General features: G+C 40.6%; 1 protein-coding gene across 16 annotated transcripts in view; it reads left to right on the top strand.

The window, feature by feature from the left end:
- Positions 1-23,474, top strand: part of LOC116654444 (uncharacterized) — a 108,996-nt gene that overhangs the window by 17,929 nt on the left and 67,593 nt on the right. For all 16 annotated transcript variants that reach the window (XR_014946026.1, XR_014946070.1, XR_014946002.1 and 13 more), the window contains exon 2: positions 10,992-11,240. The gene's annotated coding sequence lies outside the window, so the exon portion shown is untranslated. The remainder of the gene's footprint in view (positions 1-10,991; positions 11,241-23,474) is intronic.

The raw sequence follows: 23,474 nt of genomic DNA on the forward strand, positions 1-23,474 counted from the left end.
CATGGTGTTTGCAAATAGCTTTTCTTTTCATGGTCTGTGCATGATTACTTAAATTTCTGATGTATAGTATTTGTACCGGGATAAGTAAAATGGAAATGAGGTTAATTGATGTCTGTAGACTGCCCGTGTTGCTGAGGCAAGCTGTTACTTAATATGGATTTCAGAATCTGACTTTCTGTATACGATCATTATTGATATAACACATGCAGACAAAGACGATAACTGAAGCATATGCTTTAAATAAAATGACATGAGAAGATGAAAAATGGTTTCAAATTTAAAATTAGTGAAGGATTCTTGAAAATAACACCAGATGGAGAGAAAAAGAAAGTAAGACAGATTATTAATAAGTATGATGTGCTGCAGTTCCATAGGATATAATCTTGCAGGCTACCAGTGTGCGAAATTCGCTCTGATTTTTGTTAGAGTTGCTTTATTGCATAAAGTGAAAAGATGTCAACTGAGTCTTCTGGAATAATACCTGGTATTCCAAGTAAGAGCACAGCCCAGTTTTTGGTAGTTCTGAATTGTTACAACCCTCTAGATCTGGTCAGAACGGAACAGAGTCTTGAAAAAGAAGTGTTATTTATGGAATTAATACAGTTTTACATCTCTGGATTCATGTACTTAATTTGCTTTGAGACATTTTCAGTACTGCAGCTGGTTTCTATAGCTGAATTTTGTAGGACTCAGCAGCACAGCCTCTCCATCTCCCTGCAGGAACGCTTAGATCTGGGACTGTTGCACGGGTGCTTTGTTGAAACTTGTGTTTAAATAAACCTGTTCACTTCTTGCTCATTAATCAGAGTTGAAGCTTTCATGCATTTGTTGGTTCTTACAGTATTGCTTTGATTCCGGGCAGACATTGTTTTATTTTCTTACTACGAATATTTTTGCCCATCCATTTCTATTCTCCCAGCTAGATGACTTAGTTTCGACTTATTTTATTGTGGGAATCAGTCTCTTTTGTGTTACGGAATCCTGGTGTGCTGCTTCAGGCTCCTAATGGTCAAAAAGCAAGGGCATAGCAGGTTTCTGTGCTGGCTGTATGGATAGGACTGGGCACTGTGCAGATCTCAGGCTTTAGCCCCCTGGACTCACATATACATCTTTATAATTTGAGTTGGATTACGGGTTCATCAAGGCAACTCTTTTTCTAGGACGTTGTTCCTAGGGGGTCTGCAGAGATTCTGTTTTATTTTCAGATCTTTCTAGAAGTCTGAAGTAGGATTTGTCAGCTGAAGCATTTTGCTATCTGGTTTTACCTGTCAAGGCTTCTCATGTTATCTTGAGGATTTCTATTTTAAAGAACCTGCTCTAGAACTAATCCAAAATATTCTAAATAACAATTAAGTGAGAACAGAAACTGCATAGTACTACTTATCTCATTAGAGATCTGTAGCATTTTTGTTTTAGTTACAATTTTAGAAAGAAAATGTTAGGCCTTGAAGATGGAGATGAGGCCCTGTATGATGGGCACTGCTGAGTCCCAGCCTGAACCATTGATGAGCATTGGGGGAAAGAACCTGGTCAGCTCTGGGAGCACAGAGTGAAGGCAATTCATCTGTGTGACCAGGAGGGGTGGAGCCTGGCTGCACCTCTTAGGTTTAAGGGTTGATTGCTACTAAGGAAGGAGCTCTTTCTGGAAATCCCTCCTTGGTGGAGCTTTCCCCTGTGAACCTGGAATCTTCTGATATGGGTGAGCAATCTTCTGCTATTTCTTTATTGCACTTATTTATTGTGCCAGTCCTTTTGCTATCACACCTTTATTGTAATGCCTTTCCCATTGTATTGATCCGTCTAATTGCTACAGGGCCCTATTAAGGGTTGATTTAACCAGAGCAAAGACTTAAGATCCATTCAGTGTCAATGGGGAGGGTTAGGACTGGACTATAAGACTTCATGAATTGAAAATGATCAGAGGTTACCTACTGTTTTTTTCCAGAAGTTGGATGAAAATGGCGTATACTGAAGGGTTGCATTGGACAAACTGAATGCGATGAGCTGCTCACAGAATGGATAAATGCTTAAGTATAGTTCTTGTTCTACCAAAGTGTTTACAAAGCCAGCAATTGCAGTATAACTGTGTGTATGCTCAAAATGCAGTATTATGGTGGTAGTAAAGCAAGTTGTTCTTTTTATCACATCTTTCAAATTAGAAAGGAAATAGCTTTACACTGCATTACACTGAATTACACGGCTTTATTTGTTTAGCTTTTTGTTTAACAGCGTAGTAGTTTTTAACCTTTGACTGAACGTGGGCTTTTTTGGAACCCATTCAAGGATTTACATTCAGATAATCATTCAGATTAGGAGAGTGTTACCAGAACAGATCAATACAGAAATCCTGTTGTATGAGTAACGTCAAATTGAAGAATATCACATCAGTTCAGCTGTGAAGCTCACAGAATGGCAACTGGTGCGGGCTTGGAAGAAGGATGAGGGCAGGGAAGGCAGAAGAAAGCAAGAGGTTAAAGGAGGTAACCAGGCTGGTTTGATTCTTCATAATGGGCAGATTCTTCATAATGAAGCAGTGCGGATGGCAGCACTACTGTATTAGTTTTTCTAATGCAGCACAGTAGGATACCCTGTGCATTCATCACTAGGAGTGCGGTCAGACGTGAAATTCTAATTTTTGCAGCTTTTGGACTCTTTATTACATCAGATCTGCTAGACTTGCATTTTGCAGCCTCTGAGGTGTTGCAAGGAGTAAATAAAGTATGAAGCAGACTTCTCCTTTCAGTGCTGGAGCCAGATAATACTCGGAACTGGAGAAAAGCATTCTCCATTGAAATGAGCTGTAGGGCTGAGAGTGGGTCTGAGGTGCTGAAATAGCAGGTCAGTGTGTATTAGCTTTTCTCAAGCTGGTTGCCCAAACCTGAATGTTCCTCTAAAATAGTTGCAGGTTTTTTTTTGAGGATATATGGAATATGCAGTGTGTGTTCTTTGTTTTAATCAAAAGATAAAGAAATAAAATAATGTATTCAGAGATAAAGGGATTTTTATGGTATAATTTCTGTAAATAATCAGTTAGTTTTGCTGCTTTTATGTAGAAGTCTGGGAACACTTACAGCATCGATAGGAAAGTCTTTCCATCAGAGGATTGCCAGAGTTGACAGCATCATGTATGTGATGAAGGTGAACTGAACCAGATCGTGGTGTCAGACTGGTGTAGGGTTTGGTGTAGCTTTTCTCTTACTGGTGTCTGCTGCTATAACCCCAATGCACAGAGCAGTTCTGAAGACAAATATGTAGAAATGAGCATAAGAGTCTCTTCTGGATGTGAAAGTCAAGTTTTTCCCACAGGGAGCTTTACCAAAGGGTTGTCTCTTAGAGCTGTTGGCCACTACTGGTAAAGCTCTCACAGTCTGCTGTAAGCCACAGTACTGCCAACCATTTAATGGGATTGTGCCTGTATTTCAAAAGATGTCTTGAAATATCTTGGAAGAGGATGGTGGCTGACATAAATATACCTAAAACAGGAATAGAAGTGTGCTATTCCTGGTATAGTTCGGGGTATTTTTCTTTTCTGTGGAATATTTGAAGCTGTTATATCACTACCAGGAATGACAAGCGATGAAGTTTTGATGGGAGTGCTGAGATCAGACTCGGTAGCTCAGTGGAGATGTCAGATCCCTCCAGTTAGCAGATGAAGGTGAGCAGGGTGCGTATCAGATCAGCACGGTGGGATATGGTTGTGATCAGGCTGGGAAGGCAGGAGGTTTTTGTTCTTTGCATTGTTTTCTTGCTTGAAGACCAGGGGTTAGCATGTCTTTAATATTCTGAGCATGCATGTATTATCACTTCTGATACTAAAATATAAATCAAATCTTTCTGCCTAAGATTTCATTTTTGGGGGTGAGAGCGTGGCTGTTAGTGCCTTGAGATTGCCTAGAATCCTGCTGTTGCCAATGAGATTGATCCCTCCAGGTTCCAGATGTGGAACAGCAACACAGACGAATGACGCCAGTGAATGTCAATGCAGACTCTTCACAGTCAGAGGAGGGCTATTGTAGGACATTTAGGGGAAGACTTCTCATTTTTCTCATGTAGAAACTGATTTAGTGGAAGGAACCACTGACTCTTTTAACTTGATCCCGTTACTTACGGGGTAATGGAGACAGCTGGTTTCCATGTGGAGACCTATCCTGTAAACAACTGAGGTAAATACGATCCAGGGTGATATGTGTGTTTGATTATGATGCTTTGTGAGAAACCTCAGTTTCTAACTGTTTTACTGTAGAATTCTGTAGAATACTCTTTCAGAATGGATATGTGTTAAAACAGGCTCTTGCAGGGGAAAATGGGCAGAATGGAGAAATATTATCGAACTTCTTGTCTATCTACCATGTCTTGGATTTCTCTGTATTGGACCAGAATAATCTATTCCATTAAACTCTAAAAACATGGTACCACTGTCTACCTTTAAAATCCCAAAGATAATACTGACAAATTTGGTTCTGTTATTGTAATCAAATTTTGTAATGTAATTTAGCTACTAGTCTTAGAATATTCATATGGATTGATGAAATTGATGCTGAATTATGGGGTTGTGTTCCTGATGTTTCCACATTATTCTGCCATCTCTGGAAGTGCCATCTGCTGTTGAAATAATACAGAAAGAAGTTGACTTGAGTTATTGAAGTCAATGTGTATCTAGCTCTAAGCTTTCTTATTAAATGTGTAAATATCTGAAGTTACTGGACAGGGTCTTGCTCTTTTAGTGCTTGCACCTAGGTGTAACTTCTAGCTGCCTGCTCAGTTACTTGGGTTTTATGTTGGGTGAATGGAGAGTAATGGAGGCCATCGAGGAGCTCCAGAAACAGCTCTGCAATCTGGTTTACTCCCACTTTGCTTTTTGTAAATGTAACCGTACTTTCTGGAGAGGAAAGCTAGCAGAATTTTCTATACGAATGTGTATAACAAGCAGAAGCAATTTGTGTGGGATACATGCAAAATAAAGTGTTAAGGACTGTGGTTTTCAGCTGTCAAGATACCGAGTTTTTTGGGAGAAGCCCATAACTTGTGATAGTAACAGTGTATGCAGCAGAGGTGCAATATGCATGATTTTCACTAAGTTACACTTAAAGAATACCAAAAGGGATGGCTGTTGGTTCCCCTTCCCCCTCAGCATTAGATCCTCTAATGAACCTTTTTAATTAGCCGTGTTAAAGGAGTTCTAAGCTGGTTATAGTAGATGAGATTTGTAAAATAACTGTTCTTTTGGATAAAGCCTTGTCTCTCTGATTAATACATGCAGCAGGTTACTCCTTGTGCTTCTTCAGACATCTCCTGAGATGGAGAGCAAATGACATGAGAAACAAATCCACACAGCTCTGCAGTGCAAGGTGTGATTCATTATCTGCTTGTCATCAGAATCAGTGGTTTGATGGTGAGGCTTGCACTAGGGAAGTGCTCTGGTTGCATCCTGGTTGTATGTTGGTTCTTCGAGAGTTATTTCCTTCACCAACAGTTCTCTTCCGCCAATAGTTTAATTACTGTGGATTATTCTCGGTATCGTACTGATGAAATGGGCGAGCAGAAGGAAACGGAGTGGGGTTGTCATGACTACTGTGGTGGTTTTTTCTTTAATAAATTTCTTTATTTTCTGTACTTCCCTTCAAAAAATAGTTTTATCCCTGCGTTTTTTTTCCAGCGTGGGATTTACGTCGCTGGTGGCGAAGGATGCAGAGATCTGTTTTCTCATATAGCAGAACTGACTTGATTTGAAACAGTTTGTTGAGTATTTAACGACGCGGTTTTGCGTAGAATTTCTCAATAAATGTTTGAAAAACGTAGATAATTTCCCTATTGAACTGGTAGATTTCTTTGAGCTTGCATCTACCAGCAGTAATGATGATTTCATTGCTTTATTTAAATGAATGTAAATTGCAGAGTGGTAGGGCTTGGAAGGGACCTCTGGGGATCATCCAGTTCATCTGCCCTGCCAAAACAGATTCCTGGCGGTAGGTCATACATGTGAGTGTCCAGATGGGTCTTGAATAGAGGAGACTTCAGTGCTCTGTCATCCTCTCAGTAAGGAAGTTCTTTGTCTTGTATGGCATTTCCCATGTTCTGGTTCTTGCCCCATTGCCACTTGTCTTGTTGCTGCATGCAACCTGGGAGAGCCTGAACTCGTCCATTTGATTCCCATTGCTTTAGATATGTTTAAATAGCGATGGGATCCCCTCTGTCTTCTGTAGGCTGAACAGTCCCAGGTCTCTCAGTCTTCCACATACAGGAGATACCCAGGTTCTTCTTGGCAGAGCTCCCCTCCAGCAGGTCAGTCCCTAACCTATACCCATGTGTGCTGTTACTCCTCTTCTTGTGTAGGAATCTACACTTGCTCCTGTTGAAGTTCATCAGGCTTCTCTCTGCTCACCTCTCCACTGTGTTCTGGTCTTACTGAACAACAGCAAGGTGTTCAGGTGTGTCAGCCACTCCTCCCAGGCTTGTATTGTCAGCAGACGTGGTTTTTGAAGAGTCAATTTAGCAATACTTGTGCCTTAGTTGTGGTTAGAAGTGACTTTTTTTTTCCCCCCTCATGGAATGGATTCATATCTGTAATTATTATTTACCAAAGGGAAGGCTGAAGCAATTCAAGCTATTTTCAGTCATTTGGGGGAGGGGGGGGGGGGGGCAAATTCTATATGACTAATGAAGTCAGCATTTTACTGTCACCCATAAGAATGACTGTCTTTTATTTTGTTAAGGTACATCCATGCTTGACCTTTGCATTTCTTCGGCCACGAGCAGGGTTAGTACACAGGCTGATTCACTTTACAGTTCTTGTACTGCCAGTACTTCTTCATCAGCACTGATTGTACAGGAATCCTCTTACTATGTGGTTAGTACCTGGGCAGTTTTATATTGGGTTTGAGGTTGATGTATGCCTCTGATCTCATATGTGTTTATTCCTTAATATCAGCAGCATCGCTGATAGTCCTTTAGTTGCTGGTGTCAGTGTTTTCTGTACAGGTTAGTAATCTCAGGTAATTATTGTATATGAATAAAATGGTTTTTTCTTTTGTATTTTAAAACAAAACTTTTTCAGTGCTTTTCTTTGTGATTTACTGTTGTCAGTATGAAGAACAGAAGGAGGAGAACACCAGTGGGTTTTGGTGCTGTCCTGGTTTACCTCCTGTGTAAGGTACAGGCTGTTCATTGCTCTCAGCTGCTCATGCCTCGAGTCCCACAACCGAACCACTTGAAAGAGCACACGTAGAACAAAGGATGTGAATTTGTACAAAGCGTACTAGGATTTTAAAGGCTCTTGGTAGTTAAGATGCTTGAGTGTTGCGTGACGTCTTCATTTACAGTATATTCTTATTGTTTTCAGGGTATATAATGACAAACATAAGCTTAGCGTAATAAGTGACTACCTTTTATCTTCCACCAGTTCTTTCACATCCTGTATATTGACAGTCATTCTCTCTGTTACCTGCCCTGACCTTGCTTCTGCAGTCCATGTCCTGTCTCTGCATTGGATTTAAATGTACAGTTAGCCAGCAATGCTGATTAATTCCACTTTGCTTCAGGGAGCTGGTTGTACAGGAAGCAATGTAAGAGAATGCTGATGTCTTACTCTGTTTCTTCTTGCTCCATTTCTAGTTTCCTGGCAGGTATTGCTGTGTAATGTAACAATCCTGTGCTTCACTGAGTGTAATCTTTATTTTAAAACGAATAATAGAATTTTGGCAGAGGTTGGCAACGCTGGAAATAGACTCCTACATACCTTGAGTGTTTTGTTTTCTATTTTCCCCAAGGTAGTGTGTGTGTGTAGCTATGACTGAGAGAGACTTGAGTATTACTGGCTGCGGGCAGCACTCTTTATGCCATGCTCTCTATCACCTCTTCCATCTTCCTTTGCCTTACAGAATATATAGATTTATATAAAGCTTCCTTATTTCAAAATTGCCTTAAATGAGGTCATCTTAGTAACTCAGCAATTGTGTGCATCGCTGAAAAGTGAAGAAAGATACTCTTAAACTGAAAGCCAAAGAGTTCCAATTTGACCCTCCTACTTAACTGCTTCTACACATGAAGATTTCTACTCACCAAAGCTGCTTATGGCAGGTGAGATTATCACTCATAGTGTTCACAGCTGAGAGTTTTGATGAGGTTGGTAACCAGTTCTGGCACAGCTTGGCTGTTTCTCTCCCATCGCTGCTAGCTTATAGTAACATGTGGGACCTCTGCTGCTTCCTTTGTACCAAGGTGTTTTTTGCATTTCTAACCTGGGTACGTTTAGCTCCTGGTTTACTGTAGTTCTTCCTGCAGCAATTTGAAGTTGGCATAAAATGGCAGAGCTGCTGAAACAAGCAGTCACTTCCTGCTTTGGTGCCAGCTGGCGTGGCCAAGATGCTGGCCCCTGGTGCTGGCCTGGTCTCTGTACAGCTGTGTAGGGAATCAACTGCAGAACCTGCTACAACACTGGTCTTGTGCAGGGCTGGTACCAAGATCTGATTCCAAGCAGAGTTGTATGAACAAACGCAGGTGGAAAAGGGGCAGGAATGTGAATAGTCAGGGATGAGAAGTGGCAAGCAGAATTATCAGTGAGTTTAGCTTCCTGTTTTGGTGGCTGTTTCAATAGCAGATGGTGAAACTGCAGTTGCTTTCAGCTGTTGGTTCTTGGCCATTTCGTGCTAGAAATCATCGTTACAACGGTGGCTCATGTTGTTTCTGCATCTTTGGCTTGGTCCACATGGCGTTAACATCACTCAAAATCCAAACCCTGTGTCTGGGAGCATTGTCCAGATGTTAACTCCAGCAGCTTGGTGCTTTCATCACTGCCTGTGGAGCCTGATCCAGTGCCCAACCACCCTCTTGGTGAAACTGTAGCTTGCAACAAGGTCTTCCCTGACGGCCTGTGACCAACGATTGCGTTGTCCTTCATATGCTTTTCAGTAACTCAGCAGAATGATATTCAGGATTTCTCATTGAAGTGAGATTGCTAGGTCTGCAATTACCAGGGTTGTGTTTCTTATCCTTGCCAGCTTCTGGTTGACTGGGAAATCCATCCCCATGATTATTGAAAATGAAAACAGTCGGTTTGTGTACTAGTTTTCTAGTGTGTCAGATACTGGTGGTGTTCTCTATGTGTGGAAAAAATCTCTTGCAGATACTGCTGAAAGCATGGACTGATATTGGCATTGTCTATACATGTTTTGTGTTTGTATTGATGTTTACCAGTGACTCTCACTATAATGAGGTTGGAAGAGACCATTAAGATCATGTAGTTCCAACCCCCTGCTATAGGCAGGGGCAGCTCCCTTTAGACCAGGTTGCTTAAAGCCCCATCCATATCCCTCCAGTATAATTAACTCTAAGCACTTGACTTAAAAATATCTTTTGTGGTTCATTTGGTTTTAGATAGATAACCTGGCTGTGTGTTGCTTCACTGTGTTTGACTTAAGAGGTTCTCCGAGTAGACACAGGCTGCTTTTCACATACATAGCAACTGAGAAACAAAGCTGTAAGGATATTTTCTAACAGTACTTTGTGCTTTATCCTTCCTTTTTGCATAGGAGCTCCTAAGAGCCCTGTTCAGCAGAGGTCTTAGCGCTGCTTTGGAGTTTAAGGAAGCCACTTCAAGTTGCATAAATGCAATTCGGGCTTTCTTGAAGCAGTTATTTGAATTGGTCTGCCTTAAATAAAGCTCCTTGGAGGTGCCCACATGCAGTTGTCTGAAGGATGTTCTGCTGCTGCTCCTCTTGTTCAGTTTTCTTAGCTGTCTGCTCATTTCTCATTGTGTGTTTGCTGGCTGGTAGGTATTGCTGTGAATTTATGTTCCAGCCAAGGTGCCTCATATTCTGATCAGACTTCTTACGCTTAGTTTGTATATTTTCTTGTTTCTTTAGAAAAACTTTCTTGGGTGGAAATTTCAGGCCACCTGTGAGTTCATAGGGGGAAACTCCCATCTTTATCATTAACTAAAAACTCTTAATTAAGGTTTTTATTGAAGGCAGAATGGATGACACTTCTTGTTCATCTTAGATTTCTTTATTCAGTATCTGTGCTTGGGATTGCCCCAACCCATGTGTAGGACCTTATACTTGGCCTTTGTATGGGAACCATTGAGTCATGGCCTGAAACACTGGTTGGGCAACTGACGAAAGGACCCAGTCAGCCCTGGAAGCACAGGTGAAGGCAATTCATTGTCAAAGCTACCTAACCTAGTGTTAACAGACATGTTCTTATGACTTTTAGATATCTCTTCAGAAAAAGATGGGGTCAAATCCACCTCCATGTCTTTGCTACTGGTGGGTCATGGAAGGCTATTGGCAATACTGCAAGTCAAGCGATGCCTTGAGAAATCACTGCGGCCATGGATCTATTAACAGAGACAGTCTCTGGGTGCAGGAGTGATCATTTGCATGGTTGATAATTTTACTGAAACAGTTTTTAGGTTATTTAATTGTTTGTTGTTAACAGTGAAGATTCATTCTGAATAATGGCAAGTTGGAACTTTGACCAGTGATAGAAAATACAACTTCTAAATTCTGCAGGGTGTGTATCTGTGGTGTGTGTGTGTGTATATATGCAGAATGTGATGCTTTGCTGGGGCTTTGTGTTTTAAGCAAACAAAACTCTTCCTGTTTTAAAGCCTAAATGAAATTTGGAGCAATTAAATGTATAATGCAGAGTAGGATGATTCAGCATGCATGGTGGGATCTATTATAGTTAACTCTATTTTTATTCAAAGGGAAACAATAGCATTGAGTTTCAGGCAGTTGGAGCACATGTTAAGGGAAACCTCTGTTGAAACAGAGGAAAATCTCAGATAGCTCAACCTTGAAAGCTGGTTTCATGAGGTCCTTCCTTCATGCTGTCTTCCCTAAGGTGAAATGCTGTGCTGAGAAGCTCCATAAGCAGTATTTCTCTGAAGCCTTGTTTACATCTACTGCTAGCTATTCACTTTCAAAGAGTTGTGTTTTTAAAGCAAGAAGCAGTATAGCTCAATTCCACTAATTTTAATCCATCTCTTTCAGGTTTTCACGACCATTCTGTTGCTGTAACCGCCATGGATGCGAATGCTGTGGTGATAAAGGCTTGCTATTTTCTCATACCGGATTCCTCAAATCCAAGAGCTACTCAGCAGTTTCCAAGGCAACCACCTGTGGAATAATTAAAAAGGATGAAGTGTTAGTGTGCCAGATGCACGGAATTCTTGCCTGGAGAGAGCACTTTGTTTTCAGCTGTTTTGAAGAATCAGATGTGATTCTGCCAGCGCAGTTCAGGTAGTACAATTAAACAATACTGATTTATTATCTGGAGTTACTGAAAGTTGGTGTAAGAGCAACAATCCCAGCGTATTCACTTAAAATGGTCACAGATCCTTCAGTGTTGGATTTTTCTGTTCAAACATATTAAGAAATTTCAGAGAAGGATAGTGGAAGAGCAGTGTGGGTGAACAGTGAAACGTTTTGCGTGAACAGTTTTTTGCTGTCTTTACTCACGGATGATTTTAAGCTGGTAAGGACTGAAATGGAGCGTACGTTAGTGGAAGCATAAATATAGGAAGTGGAGACTTCATGCCAAATGCACTGAGATTTCTTTGGCGTTCAGTGGAGTGATGGATATAAAAGGAATACAGGAGTGGGTTCACAGCAAAATGACAGAATCGAGGCTGTTTCTTTATCCTGTAGCTTCCTAAGGAGCGTGAAGTTGGTTTCAGATCTCTGCTCTGGTGAAGCAGTAGCTAAAACCATTTTTAAGACAGCAGATTCAAAAGGTGAAACTTCATAGTGGTGGATCAAAAGGTAGAGAAAAGAGCTCTGTTAGAATAACAAAACCCAAAAACGCCACATTTAGCACTGAAAGTTTAAGGCTTTACTACAAAAGTTAATGGAGAGTTCCTAGGCTCTAGATGGAACTAGAAACATTATTATTTAAGTAGAACACGTTGCTGTATCTGCTTATTGTATCTTCCTTCTCTGCCAGTCATTCAAACACACTTGAATAGGAAAATATTGTTCCTTTCTGACAATGAAGTTAAATGGAGAAAGCCACATTCACGTTCTTCTCATAGTCTGAATAACTCCTCAGTTAAGTTTGGTTACCTAGTTTAATACTTTGGTATAGTTAGTTTTGGGTGTGATGCTTTTGTGTCATTTATTTTAAGGAAAAAAAAGTAATTTTGAATTTTGAAGTAGAAATATTTGGGATACCATCTGGACTTTACATAATAAATTTTTACTGCCAAAATGTTTGTGGGATTCTGTTCGGATGTGGATGGGATTTCACATTCCATGCCTTTTACAGCACAAGAGGATCATTGTTTTTTAGATACGGTGGGTCCAAGAAGAAATAGAAATTGCTCGATGGCAGCTTTGTGATTTGATGGGATAGATGTAGAAGCCCATGTCATCTAGTAACTATTGCTACCTTTTAGAGCTGTTGCAGTATCTCAGAAGCTAATGCTTGTTGGTGCAGCCCAAGTGGAACTATCATTTTAAACCCCAATACTTATTTTGCACTTCTAGTTCTACTGTCGTCACAGCTCAACTATTAGAGTGTTTATTTTGAGGTCATGCTTCAGGCTGTCCAGTTCTCTCAGTACGCAGCTGAGAGAAGCTTTTCTTTTTATGGAAAAATGACTGCTTTTCCATATGAAAAGATGTGCTGGCGAAGTATCTGCAGCAGGTGTGGAGAATATAATATAAAGTTGACACACGGTGCAGGTAGAGGAAGGTATTGTTTGTGTGTATGCATGTAGATGTGGATCCAGATCCTTTGCTTTCCAAGAAACATGACTAACCCTGAAAGGTAATGTGCATACTTGTGGGTGAGTGTCCAGATGTGTGTATGTATATAAGACTACAATATGATAGCTGTGTGGCAGCTGATTGAAGTCAGTCAGCAGTCCCAGGGGTATATGGAGAAAAGCTTCATCCTGGGCACACTTTGAAAGCATCTTTAGCATATCCAGGAACCTCAGTTCTTGGTTTTTTTCCCCCTCAAACACTGTGGGTGAGAGTTTCTCATGAAACTTCAACCTTCCAGGCACTGTTGAAGCTGATGGTGGAAAGCAGGTAGGGAGCTGCTCAGCCTAAACCTTTTAAAAGGATGATGGCTTTTGGAGGCACAAACCATGTGCTGTTGATGATTCAGCCCACTAATGAGGCTTAGATGTTTGATACTGCTGGGTGTGTTTCTATGTGAAATTCATGTACATGTGCTTTTCTCTCCACATTTCATTCCTAATCCAGAAATTTACTGGACGTGAACTTGATTACTGATACAACCCAGTTATTTCCAACTCAGATGACTTAACGTTGGCAGTTTTTCCAGACTTCTGAACACCATGGTTCAATATCAAGGATACTTGAGAGTTGGTTAGTGTAGCATGCATGTTTTTATTTAAATAGAAACAGAATTTAGGCAGCTGGACTATGTAGGAGAAAACAAAGTGGCTGGGCAGAACTTAAGCTGTAGTTACAGGTAGGACTTATGATTTACTGATTGTTATCATTGAGATATTTTATGTGATGGAAAGGGAGTAGAAACTTAAAAGCATTGATTTGTTCACTGTTTCTGATTACTTGAAGTGATTATACATGGCAACATATTTCTGCAACCTGGGCTGTTAAGAACTGGTGCTCTTTGCAGCTAGAACACATAGAACTTTTTTTGTACTCCTCTTTCTATAATGAAATAAATCTTGGTCTCTATGTTGGGGTAACTTGAGCTCCTTTTGAAAGAAGAAATGGGAATTAGTGATACAGCAATGCTCTTAATTATTTGTCTGGTTATTATAGTTCTCCCTCTTCAGTTTCTGTGCTGCTGGTACAGCAGTATTGAAGGAGTCTGCTAGAGGTTTTCTAGAAGAATGACTAAAATTCTTGTTGATTTTTGTCATGTAGATAGTACAGCTTCCTAGAAAGATAACATTTTCTTCTTGTTGCTGGGACATTGAGTTAGTTTTTTGTTGGGGGTTTTCAAAGGGAATTTTTCCTCCTGGCAAGAGGAGTCAGCAGTAAAATAATGTAGAGGTCATAGGAAAAAAGGAGGGTTAAGCAGCAAACACCTTCTGTTTCTTGGAAGAGGAAACTCCAGTAAGGAGTTGACCTTTTTGACTAGGCTTTACCTGGGACAGCTAATCTCTACGTCTCTGCTGGGTATTTTAAGATACATCAGGCTGGTCAAGTACATAAAGCATTTCATTAACATGTTGTAGAAATGATGTTCAACAGTGATATCTGGGAACATCGGTCATGGGGATTCCATGTTAAGTCCTGCATCTCGAGGTTTTTTGGACCGTCTCTTTCCCATCAGAGATGAGAGGAAGAGATGAAAACATGTCAGTTACTTTGGACGTTTTACCTATGCAAGGTAAAATGATTTTTGAGAGGTAATAAGTATGAGACTAAAGAGCAGCTGTTCTCATGCGCCCATCTAGAGCTCCATTTTTCTTTCGCTATCAGTAGTATAAGTAAGGAGCACAGAACAAAAACACATGGTACCCCTTGTGTGTGCTTTTCACTCTTCAGACACTTGCAGTGCAAGGACTTACTGAGCTGGATAACTTTCTTAGCTTACAGGATTTGACTGCTGAGTTTGTTTAATCTTTCTTTCAAGCCATAAGAAGTTCTAGCACGTGTAATACTTTGTGGTTCAACAGATTAATGAACACAACAACACAGTAAATGAAGGATTGTATCTGTTTGAACCTGAGTTCCATTTGATGTCTGTTGCTTGTATCGAAATGGAGGTAGATGACTGATCCCTGTTTACTCTCTCCATGGTGATCATGGTTTTCTAGACCTCAGCTCAGTCTGAGACTCAGTTTGCAGCCTGTTGACTTATTTTTAACCACGTAGCCAATTTCAAACTCGTTTTCACAGATATCTTGAATTTCACAACTGAATTTTAGTGTCCAGTCAGGTACATCTTCATGGTGGTTTGTTTGTTCTCAGTTTTTCTTACACATTGACTGTTTCTGCTGTGCTGAATAACTGAGTATCATCAGCACTCTGTTAGCAGCGTGTGCAAAATCGTGCTGAAGAAGGGAGGTTATTGAAGAAGGGAATCCTGAGCAGAATCACAATGTCATCATAGTCCATGAATTTCTATGATATGAACCCACTTTGTCTTCCTTCAGGTCTTAGAAGGGTTAGCATCAAATTGCTGCTTCCTTACTGTATCTTGGTTCTCTTCCTAGATGTTCCTGAAATCCTGCTTGCATTTTTGCTGCTGCTGCTGTCAACCTTTGTGAAAGCCACGTTTTCATAAAGCTATCAGTTTTAACTTTAAGATGTTTCACAATGGGAAGAAACTAATTTAGTGCCCATCATTTTCTATAGTTACTTGTTTGTTTTTTCTCCCTTATACTGGACCTTGCATTTATCTACTTGAATTTCATTTCCTGCTTTCTTTCCCAGTCACACTGTATAATGAGCTGGAGGAGAAAGGACTGAGAGCAACATTTGGACTTACCTGGTGCTTTCAGTAGACTTTTGTTTTCACATTTAATCCTTTTCAGTTTAATTTATGGTTGCATATTAAATGGCGGAGATCGAAGTACAGATCTGTACAGGAGTCCATTCTGTGTGTGTGTGTGTGTGTGTGGGAAGAGTCATGTTCTTAACATGTTAATTAACTGTTAGTGAGACCTTTCTCCTTTTAGTACTGTGGCTGAGTTTTCATCAGTACTTCAGCAAAGTGGGTAATTTTTGTGGTCTCCCATCACACAGTTAATCAGAACTCCATCAAGGGACTTTATTTGTGTAAGGACTGATCTCTGTGTTGTAGCACATCAGCAGGCAGTTCTCGTATCTCAGTTAAATGCTATTTGCTACTACTAGATTTTGTCATAAGTTCTCTTTTGACCTGAGATGATGCTGGTTCTTTGTGCATTGTGAAGGCAGGCTGCAGTGCTGGAAGTTTCTGGAGTGTTCCCTATTTTAGTTCCATAACTAAAAGTAGAGAATACTGCTGTTCCAAGTACAGAGCTTCAATATGTTGTAATCACTAGTAGGCTCACTCTTCGGCAGAGAACGTTTTGAGCAAGATCCTGTGTGCATCTTGCAGATTGCATCAAGTCCTGCTTTGTTGTGGGTTTTAAGAGCTATTTGAAGAAGTGGTAATTAACAGTCTCTTAATGTAGTGTTTACATCACATTGATAATACTGGGAATTTATGTCTCTGAAATCCTCCAATTAAGCCACATGAATCTCAAGAGGCAGCGTTTGTTGCTGGCAGCTGTCAGTTATCTTCATGGAACCTTGGCTCATCTTCTGCCTTGGGCTAAGAATGTTGTGTTGGGACTCATTGCAGCTCCTCCCTTATGCTGGACATCATGTGTCTCCCCTTGGGATCTCCTTTACTTGTGGGTTTCGGTCTCTAGTCCTTGCTGGCATGTGTTACACCATCCAGCATAGCAAGAGGCTGAAGTTAAACAAGGAATGATCCCAAGAAGTCCCTTCCGACACCTGTGGTTGTGTGGGTCCTGCCTTCAGCCACCAACATTCAGAGAGCAGTTTGGCTCATCCTGCTGTAAGCATCTCCATGGGGTCAGATAGATGTGTTGTGGTCCAGACTCCACTGGGTCAGTCACTCTACAGAAACTACGCTATGGTGCCGAACACCCAGGATGCATATAGGTCCATTGCAGACGTCTGAAATCAAGTGTATTGGATCCTGTTCTGCTCCTTTGAACTGGAGGGTAGTTATCTGTCATCATGGTGATTAGGTCTGCTGATCTTGGCCACTGGGGCATGCAACTCAGCACCACGCAGACACTCGCTGTCCTCAGGTGGGATGGAGGAGTGAATTGGGATGATAGAAGTATGAGAACTCATGGGTTGAGTTTACTGGGTAAAGCACAAGCTGTGAATGGCATTTATAGCACTGTAGTAAATACAGTGGGACAGCATGGCATGAGATGAATGGTTCATAGTTTTGTACATTAAAGCAAGCAAGTACAAATGTAAAGTATATATCCCAGAGATGTGGTCAGATACTGCTTGTATTTCTACTTCATGTATTCATGCTGCTTGGTCTCAGGGAGGTCTGGTTTAAGTAGTAGCAATGCAGTTCTACAGGTTGAGAAAATACATAAATGAATGAGAAAGAACTGTACGTCTTCAACTGATGGAGTTAAGAGAGTTGAATCAGTCCTTTAAGGTGAGATTTAACTTCTGAATTACCACTTTCTGGTTGTTGTGTATAGACAGCAGCGATAGAGCTGGTGAGCTGTTCTTGAGGTTTCTAAGATGAGTTTGTGTCATTCTGGAGTTATTCATACGCTACCTCCCCCCCCCAAAAAAAAACCTTTTGAGTTATTTCCAAAAAGCATTTTAACATATTAGTTAAAGGTCGTTCATCCAAATGACTGATCTGAGTCGCTGGAAATTTCGTGGTGTTTTACTTGAAGCAGTACAAGAGTACAATGGTGAAGCTCATATTTGTGTGGGTGAACGGGCAATACATTGTAAGTGTATAAATGCAGACTCCTTAGCAGCCTTTGGGCTGGGGGTTCTTGAACTTTTTCTGTTCCCTTTTGTTCTGTCTGCTGCTTCTTCAGGTTTGTGCTTTGTGAGAATGCAGACAGGTCTGTAAATGATGTGGATTACATAACGTGCTGCTGGGTTTTATTTCAGCTGCATGAAAGCAGGCCTTGGTTTCTAGCAGGCTGAACACGCCCGCCAAGCAATGATTGGAATGGGGCTGAAAGTAGTTGTTCACTTTGATAGCATTCACTGATCCCATGTAATTAACTTAATTTGGGGAAATATGGTACTTTCTGGAGAGCTGAAAGATCCCACGACCACGCTATGACTTTATTCCCATCAAATAAATATAGATTAGATCCGAGTGTTCAGGGATAGTGTCAGGACTTAGAAGATGAAGGGGTGTTTTCAGTTAATGCCTGCCAGGAATTAAGAAAAATTAACATGAAATTTTTGTGGTCTTGGAGAATACTCACATGAGGAGTTGTCTGTTCCACATATGAGAGGTTACAGAGTTCTTGGATTGAATGAGTTGTTTTGAAAAGAAGATTCACATGGAATCTGTGGGGCAATATTTCAATCTCTTTAGGATATATTAACTTTCAGTTCTGTTGTTGAGTGCTTCTTATTGTTCTAAAGGAAATGGGCAGATCATCCGTGCTTATACAGAAATCAGCGGTAAGGATTTGTTGTTGTAACTGAGGCCTGCAAGAAAAAGAGGCTAACTCTGTGCTGTCTTCAAATACAAGGCAGGGCCACTCAGCTGTCAGCAAATAATGGGGTTTTTGTTTATTTGAAGCTTGTTTATTTCAAATAGTCTAATTTTACCTACAGCAGAATCCCAGTGTTATTTCATGAAGATATTTTCTCTACTGGATGCTTGATGGAAGACTTCAGATTCTGCGGAGGTTTTGCTGCCAGTGATACAGTATCCTATGTCTTGTTTACAGTAACTCCTATTCAGATTTGTAATGCAAATATAGTTTCTGCAGATCTCAGAGCTCTGGTTCTTTTGGACTCCAGGATTTCATCTTGGCTAACCTGCATTGTGAAAGGTGAGATCCATCTGATCCCATGGGATTATGAGGAGGGGCTTCCACGATGAGCCTCATCTGATGCCTGATCTTCAGAGAGCTAAAGGGAGACTTATCCAGGGTCACTTCCTGCAGAAACCATTTCAAACAGCAAGTAGCAGGGCTCGTTCTTCCTCTTGTGATTGTTGTTCTAAACAGAGAATTTTGGCTTCCTTCACAATTCTAATTCCTTGGTGTTCTGCCATGGACAAGCAGTCTAAAGATAATTGTGCAGAGGAATCTTTGTGTTTGATCTGGAGTGACCTAACTCCATTTAACCAAAAAAAATCCCTTGTTTTTCTATATAAGCAGTTTTTTGTTTCTAGTTATACTGCTTCTCTCATTTAAAGCCCTTCCAAATTTAAACACACGCTGCCATATGCTGGTATTACGCCAGCACGCAGGTTGTGTTAAAATATAAATTAACAGAACTTCAGCTTGAGATTTGAATTCAGTAGAGGGGGATCCATGTTGGAGCCCTTATTCATTCTACAAAAGACCTCAAGTTAATTGTACCACATGCCTGTGCAAGACGCTTTGGAGGCCAAAAGCATTTGGGGAATGGTCAGTGAAACTGCTGGTCATCTGCAGTATTGACATTGCTTTGTCCAGCTTCTTTACTTAGCAGCTGAAGGCTTTGTTCCTAGTGTGGAGTTTGGTATCCAGTGAGCAAGAAGAGTATAAGGTGAGCTTTTGTAAGCAGCTCTGGAAAGCTTGTATGTTGGATTGGACATCCAGGTGGTCTGGGCAGCTCGTAGATGTAATGGTTCATCTGCACTGATCTATAGAATTCAGACTTCTTAATGCGTATGGTGATCTTTCAAAGTCCATATGCGTGGTCCAAAAGTTGTGGACTATGTGCCTATGTTTAGTAGCTGTGAGCTCATTTTTAAGATGCTTCCTTTTTATTGTAGGCATTTGGTAAAGAGAAACATTACGTCTCCCAGCTACGTCTTTCCAGGAGGTCATTTTAGGACACATTCATGACGAGCTTGAAGCAGTAAATGGAAAATGCTGTGTGTTGCTTTCATGCGTAGGAAGGTGCTCCTGCTGGCTTTACTGCATGCTGATGTGATAGTGGCTGGTGTGGTGATCTCAGATGGAAATGTTTTAGTTCAATTCATACGCTGTATGAAAAGCCAAGATATTTATTTTAATGATAACATCAGGTGCTTGTAATCTTGAAAAGGCTGGAAAACTGATGCAAAACTGCACTTTTTCCTCAGTAAAGAAAACCTGACAGGAACGTATGGAAGCAGTCAGTGTCCTAAAAGTATTTGGAGCACAATTAGCCTGTTAGTATTTTGATAATTCATTTAAATTAATAAGGCTAAGAACATTTTGAGCTCTTTGTGCTTTTTGTTGATGTTGTAGGGGAGAACATTAAGTGGTTCTCACTAATCTCTGTGTTGCCTTGGAGGCTAAAAAAAATCTGATGTTCTTATGTAGCCTGATAATTCTTAATTCTATTAACAAGAGTTTTAAGAAAAATGCTGAGCAATTCACGCCTTGTCATGAAATTACAAGACTGAGTAATATTGTGCTGAATGCTCCTGCAATAATTTCACTAGAAATACTGGTGTTCTGGGCTTCTGGAAACAATGTAGTGTTCTGGGAATTAGGATTGTATCATGAAAGAGTGAAAATAGAACCTCGAGGGTTAAATGAGATACTGATGGTTATTGCATAAAAACAGTGCGTTTGAGTTTTCGCAGAGCATGAAAGTGGAATAAAATGGAATTATAAAGAGGAGGTGAAGAACTCTCTGCTCCTGAGGCCAGGAAGAACTAATAAGTACTTCATCTGTTAAGTACAGCATATGCTGCAGGAGGTAGCTTTTGTGTTGCATGCGTAGCCCATGGCACAGGCCTGTGTGTAGGGGTTTGCTCTCATCTCTCAACACTGTTTTTTCATAGAATCACAGAATTGCCAAGGTTGGAAAAGACCTAAAAGATCATCCTGTCCAACTGTTCACCTATTACCAATAGCTCCCACTAAACCAGTTTTGTTCTCTTCAAGGTGTATAGTTACAAACTGGTCAAGCCAGGAAGGGATGCTGCCTGCTTTTAATCTCATGCAGCCCATATGACTATTCAAAACTACCATAATCAGTAGAGAGGGCTTTATTATTTTTTTTCAATACAAAATGGAAATGATGACCAATTACTGCTGCCAGCCTTGAAGTTTCACTTCCAGAAATGAAAACATGCATTTCATAATTTTCAATATGGTAAGAAATAGCCGAATTCTGATGCATTCTTCAGAGCAGACAGATAGTCTGACACATGAATCTAGAAATTCAGGATGACTCAAGAGTAAAATTGAGTGAGTTATGCTTTATTCTGTCTGATTTGAGTTGCAGAATTGAAAGCACATAACATTGATGCCTTGTCTAGCACAAGTAAATTCACTTCCTACAAGAGGTAGAGGGGTAGGTTCACTCTGTAGTGAGTACAGTAGAGTAGGTTGGTTTTGATTCTGATTCTCTTAATTGCAAAGTTTTCATCCATTATTTTTCTTCTTAGTGTCAAATAATGACTTTCCTTTCCTGCAGTATTTCTTCTGCTGTTGCTCATTTATCAGGATGTGTTTGAGATGTTCATAAGTTCTCTCCTTTTGTCTCTCTTGTAGTGTATTCCATTACAGGTGATACAGATGGACCCTTTACACACTGGCACAGCCAGCTGTGTAGGAGGAATATGTGCTTTCAGAAGTTTATCTTCAGTTATATTTTATTTACTGCATTGATAATGGTGAGGGAATGATCTGATGTTATACCAAGAGAAACTGAGATTGAATATTGGGAAGAATTTCCTTGTGGAGCTGGTGGCCAAACACTAGAATGGGCTGCCCAAGGGTGTCTTGGAGTCCCCATCTTTGGAGGTATTCAGGAGAGAGATGGACATGGCAATAATGGATGTGGTTTAGTGATGGAATACTGTCAGATTGATGATTGGACTCAGTGGTCCAATAGCAACAATTTCAAAAGTAATTTTATGATACTGCAGTCCTATGGATTAATTTGACCTCAAATGGATGACAATGAGAATTTTTCCTCTTTTTGCTCTAGCATCATGAAGCCTATATCGCAGCCTGTTATCTGGGATCTGTCTTTAAACAGTTGCCACTATTTCAGCATCTTTGCAGCATGACTGTCAGAACTGGATGTGAAGATCTGGCTTCGAATTGAGCTTGATTTGTTTCATTAGCACTGAAAGATGGTGTCATCAGTACGCTGTTGCCCTTCGCTGCCAGTTCACATGGAGGTGATGCACTTCAGAGCTTTTTCTGGATGAAATATGTCTACATACCAGAGGAGCAGCCTGTGTTTCTTCATCACAGAATTGTAGGTGTTGGAGGGGACCTCCAGTGATCATCGCATCCATTCCCCCAGCAAAATAGGTCCTTATAGCAGGCTGCCTAGGTAGCTGTCTAAGCAGGTCTTGAATATCTCCAGGGAAGGAGAATCCACAGCCTCCCTGGGCATCTTGTTCCAGTGCTTCACCCTCACTGTGAAGAAGTTCCTTTACATATTGGTCCAGAACTTCCTATGCTCCACTTTATGGCTGTTTTCCCTTGCCCTGACTCAAAGACCACTGATAAGAGGTTGGCCTTGTCTCCTTGACTTTGAAATCATGGGTGACTTGGAGTTGGTAGGATTGGAATAACTCACTTTCATTCACCACAAGGTCCCTGCAGATTGTTATTTTTTCTGCCTTGATGACTTGTCATCTACAAACTCAAGACTTAATAAAATTGCCAGGGCCCTGTTTGATACTACTGGCTGCTCATGGCACACGTGCAGTAACATGAAAACCTATCATCCACTTACTTTGCATAGAAAAACAGTTTATCAGCTCTGGAAAAGATGAGGGGACTTTGGTATCCCAGGTGATTATTCTTGTGGACGGAATGAGTCATCTTGATGTGGACTTCAACATGTGGGTGAGTGAATCATCAGGTGTTGAACAGATTAATCTTTTCAATGGGACAGAGACGAGATAACTTTTCTCACAGAGACAACTTGGACTCCTCTAAAGAAAATGTTAGAAAAGCTGAAATACATTGATATCATTTGAACACGCTACCTTTGGGAGACAATCCAGACACCAGCCCAGTGTTGCTTTGCACAGTTCTCATCATGTCTGTGAGGATAGTGACCTTCAAAGCATTGTTATGTAAAAGGTTTGTGAAAACATAATAATTGACCAGGGATTGCACAAGAAATTGAGCACAAGTTGGCCTTTCTTATGTGCTGACCTTCCACTGCTTTGTAAGGGAGGTTATGTAAATTTGCTCAGCACGTGATGACAACTCAGAACGTATGATGTGAATGGATAAAGCAGGGCTGTGTGTGCAGCTCTCGCAAGTGCTGTGGCCAGTGCCCACTTGTGTACTGAAAGCAGAGCAAGTTTGTGGATGGCCTCTTCGCTTCTCAGTCCAGGGTTGAATTCTTTCAGCCACATCGATGCTCAGTTTTGGGTTTGACTGTGTTCTGAAACCTGCAGCAGCTCGCTGTTATGACTGGCGATAAGAGGTGGAGTACTAAATTTAGGCACAAATGTGCTGGTTGAGTAGGATTTTATGCTTCAGTCAAAACTTGCGTTCATCTGAAAAATTAGCAATCGTTTCATGGAACTTCAGCTAAATCTTAGTTTGGTAACAGCACTGAGAACTCAGGACATTTTCTTGTTTATAGGTTTCCTTGTAAAGCATTTCTCAGTGTGTTTTTTTATTAAAGAGTTTTTAGGTGGTACAAATGAATACAAAGACAGAGCCTTATGTGGACAAAGCAATTTTTTGAGCATTGTAACTTGATATCTTGGTCAGAGCTACAGCCTGGAAATACTTCTGTTTCAGTCGCCAAAGTAAATCTGAAGTGAACTCATTCATTGCAATTAAAGGTGCAGGTGCGTTTAGAATCAAACCAAATAGCTGTAAGTAAAAG

Source organism: Coturnix japonica, chromosome 1 (assembly GCF_054131305.1).
Source record: "Coturnix japonica strain WE chromosome 1, WE-NBRP24, whole genome shotgun sequence".
Classification (NCBI taxonomy): domain Eukaryota; kingdom Metazoa; phylum Chordata; class Aves; order Galliformes; family Phasianidae; genus Coturnix; species Coturnix japonica.